Source organism: Dendrobates tinctorius, unplaced genomic scaffold (assembly GCF_039654945.1).
Source record: "Dendrobates tinctorius isolate UK_male_01 unplaced genomic scaffold, ASM3965494v1 ptg000036l, whole genome shotgun sequence".
Taxonomy (NCBI): domain Eukaryota; kingdom Metazoa; phylum Chordata; class Amphibia; order Anura; family Dendrobatidae; genus Dendrobates; species Dendrobates tinctorius.
Window position 1 is genome coordinate 40,130,602 of NW_027361704.1, and position 16,196 is coordinate 40,146,797.

Genomic DNA, 16,196 nt, shown 5'->3' on the forward strand with positions numbered 1-16,196 from the left:
CCGCGCTGTCATGCACATGGCAGCATGTTAAACATTGGATGTTTGGGTCCCCCATTCAAGTGAATGGGGTCCGTGTTTAGGATTGGGTCTGAGTACTTTTCTGTTACCCGAACTTTTTGCTACTGTTCAGCTGAACCCACCAGATCCAAACACCCAGGTGTCAGCTCATCTTTACTTAATATCACAAAGATTCAGGATTGTCCTGCAGGCTAAGGAGCCAGCATATGATGTAACTCCACAACTTTAGTCAAGCATATTTTTGTCTGAAATGCTCTGCTGTTCAAGTGAAAATTTAATTTTGAGATCTGTTTGGAGATTATAGCTACAGATCAGACTAGTCCAGAGTTGCCATGGGAGAGATTTGTCAATCTCTATATATAAAATTGAATGTGTGTGTGTCACCAACCAATCACGAAGCATCTTTCATTTCACCAGCGCTGTTTAAAAGAAAAAGAACTGTGATTGGTTACTATGAGCAACAGTTTTCTTTGCAACCAGTCACTAAGCATCTTTCATTTCACCAAAGATGTTTAAAAGAAGCTGAGCTGTGATTGGTTGCTATTAGCAACAGTTTTCCCAACTCGACATCACCTCAGCAGACACTGACATGGTGGCAGAAATCTTGCATCTCCGGGAACATAAGCTCGCAGCCATTGTCTGCCCCCCAAAAAGGAGCAGAGAGCACATGACAGAAATTAATCACCCCCTCCCTGCCCATATACCCATCACACATCCTCCATACCATAGGCTCATCTTCCCTCTTAAAGGGATCACCAGTATGGAAGTTAGGACAAATCCCTCATCGCTCTGATACTGACCCCAGGCTTCTATTAAAGGGATCATTAGTATGGAAGTTAGGGCAAATCCATCCAGCACTTTGGTTCTGACCCCAGGCCTCTCTTAAAGGGATCCCCGCTATGGAAGTTAGGACGGTTCCACTCAGCTCTGTGTTTCTGACCACTGGGTCTCTTAAAGAGATCATTGGTATGGAAGTTAGGGCAATTCCACTAAGCACTCTGGTTCTGACCCCAGGCCCCTCTTAAAGGGATCCCCGGTATGGAAGTGAGGGCAAATCCACTCTGTGCTTTGGTATTGACCCCAGGCTTCTCTTAAAGGGATCTCCGGTATGGAAGTTAGGGCAAATCCCTCAGTGCTCTGATTCTGACCCCAGGTCTCTCTTAAAGGGATCATTGGTATGGAAGTCAGGGCAAATTCATCCAGTGCTTTGGTTCTGACGCCATGCCTCTCTTAAAGGGAGCTCCGGTATGGAAGTTAGGCCATTTCCACTCAGCATTCTGATTCTGACCCCAGGCTCTCTTAAAGGGATCCCCGGTATGGAAGTCAGGGCAATTGCCATCAAATGCTCTGGTACTGACCCCAGGCCTCTATTAAAGGGATCATTAGTATGGAAGTCAGGGAAAATCCATCCAGTGCTTTGGTTTTGACCCCTGGTATCTCATAAAGAGATACCCAGTATGGAAGTTAGGACCGTTCCACTCAGCACTGTGGTTCTTACCCCAGGGCCTCTTAAAGGGATCATTGGTATCGAAATTAGGGCAATTCCACTCAGCACTCTGGTTCTGACCCCAGGCCCCTCTTAAAGGGATCCCCGGTATGGAAGTGAGGGCAAATCCACTCTGCGCTCTGATTCTAACCCCAGGCCTCTCTTAAAGGGATCTCCGGTATGGAAGTTAGGGCCATTCCACTTAGCGCTCTGATTCTCACCACCCCAGGCTTCTATTAAATGGATCATTGGTATGGAAGTCAGGTCAAATCCACTCAGTGCTCTGCTTCTGATCCCAGGCTAACGGGATTATGTGGCATAATATGGGTAGTAGTCCAGTGGCTCTGACGGGATGATGTGAGGTATTAGGGGTAGTAGTCCGGTGGCTCTGGCTGATGGGATGATGTGGGATATTAGGGGTAGTTGTCCAACGGCTGTGACGGGATGATGTGGGATATTAGTGGTAGTTGTCTGGTGGCTATGGCTGACGGGATGATGTGGGATATTAGGGGTAGTAGTCCAACAGCTGTGACGGGATGATGTTGGATACTAGGGGTAGTTTTCTGTTGGCTATGGCTGATGGGATGATGTTAGATATTAGGGGTAGTAGTCCACCGGCTGTGATGGGATGATGTGGGATATTAGGGGTAGTAGTCCGGCGGCTGTGATGGGATGATGTAGTATATTAGTGGTAGTTGTGTGGTGGCTATGGCTGATGGGATGATGTGGGATATTAGCTGTAGTAGTCCGGTGGCTTTGACGGGATGATGTGGGATATTAGTAGTCTGGTGGCTCTGGCTGATAGGACGATGTGGGATATTAGGGGTAGTAGTCCGGTAGCTCTGGCTGACTGGATGATGTGGGATATTATAATGAATGTGGCTATGCGGAGTGGGCGGTGCTATACACTCAGCTTTATATATATAGATATAATCATTATAATTTTTTATAACTAGCCGTAGTTAGTTTCTATGCCCGGGCAGCGCCGGGCTCTTCAGCTAGTTGGATAATAAAGAAAACTTGGCACTCAACTTCATTAATTGGATGACAGGTCCCCTATGAAAATAATTTCATACCACCCAACAAATGAGCATTTAGTTTGTTCTTCAGGTGAATGAAAGTTCCAATAAACTTTCCTAGTACCACTTGCTTTTGATTATCAACCTGTGTAAAAGGATCCTAATACAACTGGTGAATGGATAGTAAAGCATGGACTACTCTGCCCTACTTTTGAAACAATACCAAGTCAACAAGGAATCAACAGTCAAGCATAAGAAAACCTTTTAGAACCTGGCTTTGAAGGCCACCACTTGCCTCTAGACCTTACTACTTGAGGATTTATTTGTAATTAACAAATTAATTAATATGGATGATGAAATTAGGGTGGGGCTTATAATTGTGTACTCTAATAGTCTGGTGGTAGTTGGAGGGAGGGTTATTGTTTTTGCCTAATATCAAGGATCATATCATTAAATACTTTCAGAAAAGGTATAACCATTATAAATGAAAGAGTACAAAAAAAAATTACACCAAATGAGATCATGCCAAAATTTAGTACATTGTTGTATGTATTGAAATGGTTACTATATCATTGTGATAAGATTGCCTTTGTTTATAAACTGTAATTTCTCCTTCGTACCACTTGTACTGGTAGTATTTTTATATCAGCCGTTTCTATATATCATGTGATTAAGCAGCCATTAACTGCCAAGAGAAAAGTTTAAGTTGAGTTCATCACCCTAAATATGCATTTTCCCATTGAAGATAACAAGAGTTCTCCTTCTGGGAAACCTGTCAGTCTTTTTCTCTCACCATAAATCCAGTTAACCACATGCCATCTTTATTATAAACGTGATGTGAGCAGGGTCACAGCCAAAGTAAAGCTCTCAAAGCTACAGATCGAGTCATCCTTTGCACGCACGCAGTCGTTAGAAGATCAAACTCTTCAAGCAGGTGGCATGAGTTTTCTAGACAAAATAAGGTCTATAGGAAGTTCATGTGATAAGTAGAACATTCTAAATTTAAACCAGAGGCTTCAACTGACCGTGAATGAAGCAAGAGTTTACAGTGCCTCACGGTCATCTGACCTGTCCTTCAGATGAGCCCAATAAGTTGGTATTCTCCTTGCCCTTCTTCGAGTAGTAGGGAACAGAAAATTGTGTGGGATTATCAAGGATTTTTAATTCATTAATATGGATACATTTTATGTGCAGAATCACCATGTGTTCAGGGCAAAGCTGAGCTCGAACCACACAAATATTACATAGTGCCTTGTTAACGCCAGCAAAGCCCTTTTTATTGCATAATACTGCAGCCTGTCTGTAGTTTTTATTTCATTAATTTTCATCCTAGTAATTGGAAGCAGCTTCTCCTCTTGCTTTCTTAAGGTTTAATGAGCTACATAACTCCTTGCCTCCCACAGAGGGGGGCTTAAGTTTGCTTTGCACCGCACAAAGCAGTAACACCTTAAAGAAACCCCTTTAACAAAAGACTATCAGTCTCTTAAAACAGATTTCCAATACAAAGACATGTTATCTCTACCTATATTGAGAAAGTTGATATGCCGTTACGGTAAATAGGAGCCGGCGTGAAAAAATCTAACACTTGGGGTAAATTATTGCCGCCATATTGTCTCTTTATAGAGTCTTATTTTGAAAGTAATTATTTTACAGAGCTTGTGGTACTGGCATCAAGCCCGATACTTTTTAAAGGTATTTATTTTACATTTTAGAGGAGAATTTCTACTCTCGATGGCTACCATTCAACTGAAAAGTTCATTTCCTATTTCTAATAATGGGATGTTTATGGCTTTAAGAAATATGGAAGGAGATTTGGGGATTTTAATGATCACAGGGTTTTAAATGTTATTTGATCCTTAGCCCCCAAAATAGGTAGCTTATGATATCTTACCGATTATCTACCTTCATATAAAACCGTGCAGTGACCTCGTAAGAGTAGTCACACAAACTGTGCGGCCAAGTTTTGGGCAACGCCTTCGGTGGATGAACAGAGTCACTGAATAATGTTGACTAAAAAGATTTCATAATCCTTTTCTGTAAAATAAGCAAAGCTTTAAAAAGATATTATTTGACTTAGGCGCTTCCACTTTGGTGTTCTAGTGTACTGTTTACCTCTAAGAATTTCTGCTCTTTTACAGTTTATGATTATTTTGGCACGTTTCCTCAGCTTTGCATATAAATATTATTATCTAAAAGGGCCTCTTAATTAAAGGACCACTAAATCTAAAATGTATTACAGAGCTACTCCTATAATTCACTGGCATATGTGTTTGTATCTTGTGTCAATCCCTTAATATTGACCTACCTCACAGTTTGATGACAAAGCCCTATCGATCCATTTGTTGCAAAACTAATGTCAAAAAATTGCTGCATCATGGGAGGAACTTTTGGCATGTCATGAAAGGCAAAATAGAGTACAAATAAAATAACATAATAATACAAATCTTTTGAGGCACAATTTCTACGTCAAACTAATAAAGAACCAAGAAAAAATATAAATAAAATAATAAATGAATAATAAATTCTCCATTATTTTTCATTTTTTCTTTCTTACTTTTTCCATTTTAGTCACCTGGTACAGATTGTAGCTTTGGTGGATTTTTATCCAAGTCAAAATCAAAAGTGGAACTTAAAGGAGTCGACCCTTCACTTGTTTTAGGAACATGCTGCTCCTCTGCCTCCTGGCTTGCTGTTCCTGGGGGGAAGTGTGCTCCTAATTGATTGACAGGTCAGACCCGGAGCATGGTTATGCTGCTGGCCTAAACTGTGTCCTCTCCACTGCTTTCTTTTGAAGTTTTCCATTTTTTATGTCAAATAGGTCAATAGAGAGACTAATACTTTAATACATGTTTACATATCAGTAGGTTTTCTGTAACCTCAACATTTGTTCATTTGGTGACCAGTGGGACTGAGGACCTAATGAATAAAAACAAGTATAGACAAAAATTGGTGCACTTGCGGTTAGCTTCTGACAAAATTAGAACTGAAATCTGACTAGTTTTACGGTGATAGCACCGGTTATTGTCAGCATATTTGAGATATTGTCACCTCTCTGACTTGACAAAGATTAAAAGGGCTATTAGTAAATTAAACTCTATCTTCCATTATGACACTTTAGTTTTTCCCCTCCTTCTTCCAGGAGATATAACTTTTTTATTTTTCCATCAACATAACTGTAAGAAGGTTTGTACTTTTAAATGACGCCATTTATTTTATCATGTGATATACTGGAAAGAAAATTTTTAAAAAATCCAAAATTTCCAAAAAAAGTGAAGTTCCTTAATAGTTTATGTTTTTTTATTTATAATGTAAAAACACTTTTAAAACACTGTGCCGTAAAAATTACTTAGCAATATGATTTTTTAGGTTAGTATCATTACAGTGATACCAAACATGCATAGCTTTTCTTTTTTATTTAAGAGATGACAAAAGAATATATATAAGTCGTTATTTTCAAAAACAAGCAATGTTTTATATTCTCTGTCAATGCAACTGTGTGATGGCTTTTGTTTTGCAACCTGAGTGAGCGTTTTAATTGATACCATTTTCTGATAGATACAATTTGAGATGAGTGAATTTGTTTGGAAAACTTTCGCCAATCTCAAAGTTGACACGAACATTACACATTCAAATACATGTTTGGATTACTGAGCATTTTCCTCAAAATCGGCAAAATTTGGACAAAGTTCAGTAAATGAGCAAGTTTCCACTAAGGCTATGTGCACATGGTGGCTCTGACCGGTGGTAACGCTACAGCCGGTAAGATCGTTACCGTCTGTCACTGTGCTGCGGGGTCACGCTGTCAGATGACCCACTGTAAAAAAACATATAGCAGATCACAGGCATAGACTGATGAAAGACTACTACCCCCATAAACCTACGCCTGCTGTCTCTGTTGGGCATAGTAATCAACCGACGCCTGTGCTCAAAGTAAAGAAAACAATTTAACATAAAGAAATACATATTGAAATAAAAATAAAAAACACAGTATGTATTCACCTTACACCTAATCCCTGAAGCACATTGTCTTCTCTAAAAAATAAAATAACACCATATACTCACATTAACTCCTAATCCCAGATGCACATGTCACCTGGAAAAGAGAAAAAAATATAAACCACCATATTCTCACCTATCTGTCATAATCAATGCTGTCCTACAATGATTTGGATAACTTGTAGAGCAGTCATATCAGCTGATGGGTCTGCTCTGCCCAGCAGCCTTCTACACACTGAAAGGAGCAATTACACACTCCTGTCTGTGCGCAGTTGGCTGCCGGGTAGAGCAGTCACATTAGTGACTGCTCTCAAAGTTTTCAGGATCGTCGTGGGACATTATTGATGTTCTCTTTAATTCAGACAGGTGAGGAATATTGTGCCTGAAAGGTGTGGCCTTATTTTTCTTTGCACTAGACATTATATAGATGTGACTCCCCATGGCTGTGTGTCTACTAGCTGGGTTAAGTTCTTCTCAGTCTTTATCTACATGCATGTCACTTAATAATAGAGTTTTGATAGTCCCAAATAGGGTCACTTAAGTAATGGGATTGGTTTTGCATTTTTGTGATCAAAATTATGTTAGCTAAGTACCCTATATTATTTTAACACACTATTGCTGTTTATCTATTTACTGCAGGGTATTTACTTATTATGTTTATATCTTTGTTTTTTTCTATTTAGTGGCCAGTGTGAATGTGCACTTACATGCTAAATGCATGCCAGTTTGTATCCCAGTTCATTTCTTTAGTTTTTTTTAGGTGAGAAATATTGTCGTTTATTATTTTAATTCATTTTCAGGGGACATTGGCTTCAGTGGAGTGAGCGATGACGTGAGTATGGTTTAATTTAGAGACAGTAAAGAAGTTTGTGTCATTATTTCAAATTAAGGACTTTTTCTGGGTGTGTGTGTTTTTTTGCACAATGTCACTTTGGGGTTAGTATTGGGGGTGTCTTATAGACTCCTCTCCATTACAAACCTCTGGGCTTGATGTCACTGGATAGTACAAAGGTGACATCAACCCCATAAATATGAACCCCACTTGCCACCTCCACAAGGCAAGTGAGAAGAGCAGGGCAAAGCACCAAAATTGACACATCTAATAAATGCGCCATTTCTGAGTGACTGTTGGCTGCTATTTTTAGGCTGGGGGCCAATATTCATGGCCCCTTACCGGTCTGAAAATACCAGCCCCCAGCTGTCAGCTCTAGCTTGGCTGGCTGTGAAAAATGGGGGGCTCATGTCATTTTTTTAAATTATTTATTTAAATAATTATAAAAAACAGCATGGAGACCCCTCTATCCTTGATAACCAGCATTGCAAACACTGATAGCTGAGGGCTGCAGCCCACAGCAGTCAGTTCTGACTGGCTGGTTATCAAAAATGCAGAGAAACTCACGTCAATTTTTTTTAAATATTTATTTATAGCACAATTGATACCAATTTTCTTGTGTCTGCCCCTAAATGGAGCTGTTTTGGAAACTTTTGTGCCTCCTTGAAGGTGTTGTCCATGTGTAGGGAGGTGGACTGACCTATGGACCTGTCTGAAGAGGAACAGCGAATGTAAAATGTGCAGTAAACATACTTGAAGTGAATTTGTATGTACATGTGGGGAGACAGCTAGAAATAGTGAAAGATGGTGAAGTACTGAGTTTTGGCCACTAGGGGGAGACAAAGAACAACAGGAGAAGGAGACAGTGCAGTACTAAGGTTTGGCCACTAGAGGGAGGCAGAAGAAAGCAGAGGAAGGACTTAACAGCAGCTAATGCTAAAGAAACCGTAAAGTCAGGGTGGGCGGAGTTACAGGGACTCAAGATGGGAATTCCCAGGGAGGGGAATAAAAGAGAGAGAGAGGGAAGCCAGTCCAGGAGAAAGATTTGAGCTGAGGAAGAGACAGAAGGAAGAATAGACTGAAAGAGGAAGAGCTCTGGAAGGGACTGGAAAGAGATACAGTCAGGGGGCGTGGACCTGACAGGAGAGCCGCAGGACAGAGTAAGCCCGGGGGTACCAGACGGATGGACTCGGACAGGCGAAGGTGGTTGTAGGCCTAGGGCAGCCACAGCAATAGAACCATGAGGGACATCATTTTAGGAGAGAGAAGAAAGTGCAAGGTACCCAGGCCTGTGTGTACAGAAGCTGTCGTGTTGATGTGGTCGTCGGGAAGACGGCCAATAAAGAGAACCTGTTGAACGTACACTGGATTCTGTCTCCAGTCTGCTCGCAGCGAAAAAGGGACCACCCCCAGTTGGCACACGTTACTACACATGCATTTGGTTTTGCCTCCCATTGTATTCAATGGTGTTCAGTTATGTTCGGCAAACATTGGGAAGTTCGTCAAACATAGCAAACCGAGATTACGTTGTTTTGATTACCTTTTATTGCATTTTTTGCAGTGTTGCAGAAAACAAAATAATTCTGATATTTAGCTTTTTGTTTTCTCATTACAGCATTTACTGATTGGAATAATTAAGTGTAAATTTTGATAGATTGGAATTTTACCGACCTAACAATATATATCACATAAATGTATTTTTTCTATTTATTTGAATATCACAGCCATCAACTGCCAGCAAAAATTTGGACTCTGTTTCAGGGAGTCGGCATATGACATAACTCTTTATCATATATCGACAATAGGTTAAAAAAAGAGCAAAATTACTCTTTAAAGAGAATCTGACAGTAGGATCAACCCTCCTAAGCTGCTTATATAAGCACACAGTTCATAGGAAGCTGAATAAAATGATACCTTGAAGTTTTATTCCAGATAAATTCACTTTCTTATATGTAAATGAGCTATTCAAGTCTATGGGCTGTATTTTGATCTGCATGAGAAACTGCCACCCGAGCTTATTTTACATGAAGGGGGAGTTATCAGTGTAATATGTAATGGACGCTCTCTGCTCTACTCATCTCACTGCAGAGCTGTGTGTGATTATATCTGACACATCTGCAACAGCCAGTGTTGCAATACAACAGAGCTGTGAGAGCTGCAGCTGCTAACATGTTTGTAAGGAGACAAAGTTCAGTACTACTGTTCTGTATTAGTCACATCTCACACTGGTAATGTCCTCTTTCATTATAAGTACGCTTTGGCGGCAGATTCTCATGCAGAGCAATGTCTGGCTCATTGCCTGGAACATCTTATTTACATATAAGAAAGAGATGGATATCACTGGAATTAAACATCAGATAGTAGATGTCAAGGTATCATTTTCTTCAGCTTCCTATGACCTACTTGCCCATAAAGTAGGCTTAGTAGGAATTGATCCTACTGATAGATTCCCTTTAATAGTATATATTTAACCTCTTAATGACCGCCAATACACCTTTTAATGGTGAAGAAGCCAACACGAAACGCGCGTTGGGGTTTGATCACTGCCCAGCACCAGGTAATATCCCACATTTATGCTTATGCTCTGCTACCTCCTTGGTACTTTTCTGTATAAATTGTGTCTGCAATATCTATCTAGTGAGATTAGGTTTAGTTTCAGGTGAGACTCAAGCTTCGTTTTTTATCATTGGATAGGGTAGCACCTTTATCTGTAGGTGTTCCATTGCTTTAGCATGGCATGACTGTGTGGATTAGAGTTATTACCCCTACTATTGGGACTACATTTTTCCCTGGTACTGTGCTCAGTTAGTGTTACTTCTCTATGTTTTTATTGTGTCTTCTGTGTATATCTGCATTAATAAAAAATTTCAATATTTTTAAATTTTTTACGCTTCTCTGCTTCCCTTTGTTGTTTTTGTTTATGCCTTATAATGGTTGCAGTTAACAGTACTTATTCCTCAGTCCCCCTTCTTAACGGCACTGAGAAATAAGGGTATAGCGCCCCCCCAATGTCTAAAAATCTCCGGGGTCTTGGCTACAGGGGGAGAACTTGATCAGGGCCGGTTTTTATGGTTCCCTGTCACGTGATCGCCATTAATCACCAAATAATGGTAAACGCACAAAAAAGTCAAATTTAGAATTAATTTCTCTCTCCTCTGATATGATCTAGCATATCAGAGAAAAGAGAAATGTGGTCCCCTGAGTACCCCCAATATCTCCACCATCCCCGGTCCCTCATCATCTTCCTGAAAGAAAATGGCAGGTGCATGCGCCCAGCAACAATAGGAAATTTCACCTATTGGTTCCTTTTGATCACTGTAATAGACCCTATTTGGTGCATACCAGAGCACCCGATGGAAACTGGAGCAGCGAGCACTTGCACTCAATACTAATGATGACATATTCATTATGACTACCTAATGTTATCATATTCTGCGATCGCTGTACCTCTGTATAAAATCCTTGAGGGGTATAGTTTCCAAAATGGCATAACTTGTGCCGGGTTTCTACTGTTTAGGTACATCAGGTGGTCTCCAAACGCAACATGGTGCCCGGCATCGATTCCAGACAATTTTCCATTAAAAAAATCAAACGGTGCTCCCTCCCTTCTGAGCCCTGAAATGCGGATATGTGGATTTCCCCCTGATATGGGGTATTGGTTTACTCAGAAGAATTTGCACAACAAATTTTGGGGGGTCCATTTTCTCCTGTTACCATTGTGAAAATAAAAAAGCTTGGGTCTAAAGTTAATTGTTTGTGAAGAAAGTTAAATGTTAATTTTGCATAGTTCCATAGGTTAAAAATAGACCTAGGACCATCAAGTTCAATCTTTTTCCTCCAATTGTACATTTAGTCACTAATTTAACTATAACCCTAAATGTTATGGGTATCGAGGAAATCATCCAGCCATTTTTTAATATCTGTTATACAGTTTGCCATTAATATTTCATGTGGTAGGGCATTCCACAGTCTGACTCCTCTTCCTGTAAAGAACCTTTTCCTATTCACACATAATGAGTGCCCCCCTAGTACTCAGTATGGTCTTTGGAAGGAACAAGTCATGTGCCAGTGTTTTGTACTGGCCACACATATATTTATACATGTAAATGAGATCCCCTCTGAGGCGACTTTTTTCTAAACTAAACAGTCCAACTTTTCCAACCTCTCCTCATATGAGAGGCGTTCTTACCCTTGTAATTGTCTAGTTGCCCGCCTTTCAACTGATTCTAAATTCTGAATATCCTTTTTAATATGTGGAGCCCAAAACTGGATCCCATATCCTAGATGTGGCCTCACTAGTGATGTATCCAGGGATAATAATACGTGGGATTTTATCTCTCTTTTTATAAATCCTAAAAACTTGTTTGCTTTTGCGACTGTTGCTTGACAGTGAGTACTGCTGCTCAGCTTACTTACTGTTCTGTAGTCCTGAGTATAATCCCATTTAATGTATATGCAGCAATAGGATTACTCTGTCCCAGGGGCATTACTCTACATTTATCAACATTAAATCTCACTTGCCATGTGTCTGCCCATCCAGACTTCACATCCAGATGATTTTGCAATATTGCACTGTCAAGGTCAGATTTTAATATCCTACATAGTTTGGTGTCATCAGCAAAATTGTTCATTTTTTCCTTCCACATTGATTTAGTGAAGCACCTGAAGGATTAATAATCTACTCGAATGTGGTTTTGAGCATCTTGAGGGGTGCAGTTTTTAGAATGGTGTCACATTTGCGTATTTTCTCTCATATAGACTCCTCAAAGTCACTTCACATGTGATTTGTTGCCTAAAAAAATGGTTTTGCAAATTTTGATGGAAAAATGAGAAATCGCTGGTCAACTTTTAACCTTTCAACATCCTAACAAAAAGAATATGTTTACAAAATTCATGCAAGTCATATCGAAGAAATGTTACCATTATCGTGAAGTACAATATGTCACAAAAAAAAACTATCTCAGAATCAGTGATACCCGGGGAGGTGTTCCAGAGTTATAACCTCATAAGGCGACAGTGGTCAGAATTGTAAAAATTTCCCTGGTCATTAAGGTCAAAATTGGCTCGATCACTAAGGGGTTAATAGAGCTCTATTACAAAAATTAATATTTACTTTGAGAATACAGACTCACTAAACAATGGTGGAAATGTTGTGATTTTAACATATGCATCCATACTTGCAATTTATGCTGTAATGGTTTTATATTAGATTGGCACCACTTTGGTAACGTAAAGTTACCAAAGTGGTGCCAATCTAATATACAACCATTACAGCATAAATTACAATTGACATTAAATCAGTATGGCGGACATGTCACAGCAAACATATATACACTGCACAGCAACCACAGGTAAGTAAGTACTTAAGGGTGCGATTGTGATTCCTTTTTCTGCTTTACTATTGAACCAAAATGTGTAGAATTCCATAAAGTAACATCTAAAATAATTTCAAAAGTACCTTCAAATTTATCAAAAATTCCCACAAATGAAATGTGTGGACTTTGGCAGACTTGATTATAGGGAAACAAATAAGAATCGAGACTTCTAATTGTAGCATGGACATCTGGGTAAATGCCATTCATATGGCATCTAGGTGAGTAAACACCACACCTACTGGGTTTTTAGAGTCTAACATTGGCTTCAGTGACACAGAAGCCAAGTTTGTGTGCATTAAGCGAAGATTGATTTTAAGCAAATATTTCTTGGAGACAAAGGCACTAGTAACAGTACATACACCATGACATATTGATGTTATGAGAAATACCAATCAAGAGCGTTGCAATGGGACTCAACCTTTGGCACAAAACAGTAGCATGTCATGCATGTCCATGTGAGGAAGATTGGCCACAGGTTGACCTCTAGCAAATGAGCTGTGAAGGCATCCTACAAGCCAATTGTTTTAGTCATTATAGCTAGCAAGGAGACACATTGCCCGTCTTCATATACAGCTATACATGCTCTCATACACGCAAGTCTTTCTACTTGTAAATTGTAAAATCCTAAAAGACAAGAAAGAATTACACTGCCGAGGTCACTATGGCATATTTCTATTGTACATTCTTACAATAAAGATTATGAACTGATGCCATGAGAAGGTCAAACCGTGCTGGTATGCAAAACCAGTTTGATTCTTTTTGTTTAGGTTTTCTTGAAGAATTTTTTGGGTTCCAAATACACATGTTTATATTGTTTCATGGCTGGTTAAAGTACTAAAAATGTTTAGAAATGTTAAATATTTTTTGTATAATATTTTTATTTTTCATCTCAACAATTGCATAAAATACACTGTATTCTTAAAACATTATTTTTAAAAAAATAGCAAAAACCTTTTAATATCTTTTTTAAGGCTGTGCTCACCATGGTGTCTTGGTTCTGTACCATTAAATCTTTTATTACTGTACTAATCAATGCTATATAAAATTGATATCTCACAGATTCATTATCCATCCTGTAAAGATGGTGTCATGGTCACGTGTGTCAGGACGCAGATGATACCGCAAGGCGGACCCATAACACACGTGACCCTGGATACACCGCCTCCAGTGGGGCGCATTTAAATAATAAAACGTGCAGGTGGATACGCCGCCTCCACCTGGCGAATTTAGGTATTACACGTTATACAATAAATCAAATGATAAAGGGGGAACCTGGGAAACTTTAACAATGGTGGGCCCTGCGATAGGGAATGGGGACATGGAGACCTCCTAAGCTCCCCTGAGCCAGTGTCCCTGCACTCCTTACATTCCCTAAACAGGCTCCGCACCTGTCGCCGCACGCGTACCTTAACGCCCTTGCTCACCCTGACCCTAAACCCTCACTAGGGAATGGGTCGGTGCGGAGACTAATCCCACCACTGCACTAATAACACACATGAGGAAAGAGACAATACAGGGGAAACACCACTTAGCTTTGCTCTGTTGCGTGCGCTCCTAGCAACAGAGCCCACCACCTGCGTGCGTCTTCTCCTCCACCCGGATCCATCACCATAACAGGACCCTTCACCTTAGTGCAGCCTTGGAGCAGAGTCCAACACCAGTTGCAGCTGCTTAGTACCAGAGTCCCAAGGAAGTGTTCAGCTTCTGCCACAAAGTCCAGCTCAGCGGCCAAGTCCCACATGGTGAGTGCCACTCTCCATAGTAGCCACTCCACCAGACCATGCAGACACTTCCCGCTGACTCCATCACTGCGACCCCACCACGCCATGCCAGCCCTTCATCCAGACACCATAGCTGCAACACGTCCCCCCTGGCTAAGCTGCGCAGGACTCCTCACCAGCTCCATCCTTCCTCCAGGCTCTCCAAAAACAGAGTGAACACAAACTCACAATATCACAGGCAGTGATTGCACACCTCTAGCACACCTTTATAGGGTGTCACACCTGATACCTAATTAAGTGCACAAAAACCCAAAGTGCAATACCACAACCACCACTGGGGACAGTCAAAACACCTTTGAACTTAACCAAAGTAAAAAAAGTTCACTTTGTGCTTTTAATACCGGCAGATCCAACACTGGATCATGACAGATGGAAGCTACAATATTACCAGAACAGGGTGCTTTCCTATACAATGTAACCAAATGTAAATGATGTACAATAGCCCAGAAACATTTGCTGGCAAGTACAGTTGTGCTCAAAAGTTTACATACTCCGCCAGAATTTTTGCTTTCTTGGCCATTTTTCAGAGAATATGAATAATAACACCAGAACTTTTTCTCCACTCATGGATATTGGTTGGGTGAAGCCATTTATCATCAGTCTACTAGGTTTTCTCTTTTTAAATCATAATATACAATTGGACAAAATTTCACACAAAACTCAGAAAATGAGCCATGTTTATAAAATAAGGTTGCTGCCGCCTAGATAAAGAGTCCTGCATATGGGGCACGAATGTGGCACCAGGTAACTATATATCTGGATAGGCTAAATTCAGTGAAGGCTGCAGGTGTTGGCATCTTTGTAATTGTTCCAGAACATGAAGTATTTATCCCAGAAAATTATTGCAATTACACGTTTTGCTATACACATGTGTACTTCCTTTGTGTGTATTGGAACAAGTCAAAAAACAGAAAAAACTGAAAATTGAACGTCATTTCACACAGAGCCCCAAAAAAAGGGGGCTGGACAAAATTGTTGGCACTCTCCACTTAATTTTTTGTTGCCTCCCTTTTGGAATAAATAACTGTAGTCCATCTCTTCTTATAACCATCAACAAGCTTCTTATACCTCTCAACTGGAATTTTGGATCAGTCGTCTCTTGCAAAGTGCTCAGGGTTTCTCATGTTTGAAGGCTCCCTTCTTCCAACAGCAATTTTAACCCCTTTCTGCCACTAGACGTACTATCCCGTCCATGTGCCCTGGGACTTAATTCCCAGGGACGGGATGGTACGTCTACCGCGATCAGCGGCGCCCTCGTGGTGAGCGCCGCTGATCGCGGCCGGGTGTCAGCTGATTATCACAGCTGACACCCGGTACAATGTGTCAGGGGCGGTCACGGACCACCCCGGACATGTTAACCCCTTGTACACCGCGGTCAAACATGATCACAGTTTACCAGGGGTTAAAGGGAAGCATCGGCAGGGACGGGGCTCCAACTGTGCTTCCCTGAGCCCCCCACGACAGCGCAATGTGCAGCGCTGCTGCAGGGGGCTCCATTCCTGCAGGCCCCCAAATCCAAGATGGCGACGGGCGCCTTCGGGGGCCTGCAGGAGCTGGCTTCCTCAGTGCCTGCAAAGCGCAGGCAAGGAGGAAGCCTGTGAAGTGCCTGTGACAGATTGCTGATCTGTCACAGTGATCTGTGATGTGACAGATCAGCGATCTGTCACAGGACAGTGATGTCCCACCTGG